The sequence below is a fragment of the Penaeus monodon genome, chromosome 21 (assembly GCF_015228065.2).
Source record: "Penaeus monodon isolate SGIC_2016 chromosome 21, NSTDA_Pmon_1, whole genome shotgun sequence".
NCBI classification, from domain to species: domain Eukaryota; kingdom Metazoa; phylum Arthropoda; class Malacostraca; order Decapoda; family Penaeidae; genus Penaeus; species Penaeus monodon.
In genome coordinates, this window is record NC_051406.1 from 23,536,533 (window position 1) to 23,536,879 (window position 347).

At 40.6% G+C, this 347-nt stretch overlaps 1 protein-coding gene across 1 annotated transcript in view; it reads left to right on the forward strand.

The window, feature by feature from the left end:
• Nucleotides 1-347, forward strand: part of LOC119586616 (transport and Golgi organization protein 11-like) — a 33,189-nt gene that overhangs the window by 20,863 nt on the left and 11,979 nt on the right. The gene's annotated exons all lie outside the window — the stretch shown is intronic.

A 347-nucleotide genomic window follows, 5' to 3' on the forward strand; every position in this document is an offset into this window, starting at 1 on the left:
CTCCGAGGAAATGTTTTCCAGACTTTGTTTTTAAGATATGGTTAGATTGTTTCAAAGTTGTGCTTATTAAAAAAGAAAATTATTGAAGGGGAAACTTAAAAGGCCTCATTTATGCAAGTACCAATGGAAAGGTGTCTCTCCATTGTCCTGCTCATGGAAGAATCATGTCATGCTGTCAGGGAATGTGCAAGAAAGTGCGAGTCCTCTGCTGTGAGAGCTTCTTGGCCGTGGGGGTTGATGGTGGTGGTGTGTGCTCTGCAACTGGTGCTTTGACCGAGAAGGTGTTCTGTTAAAAACTGTTTTATTATGTTACCTCTGTCACTTCTACTTTAAGGCAATAATAATTC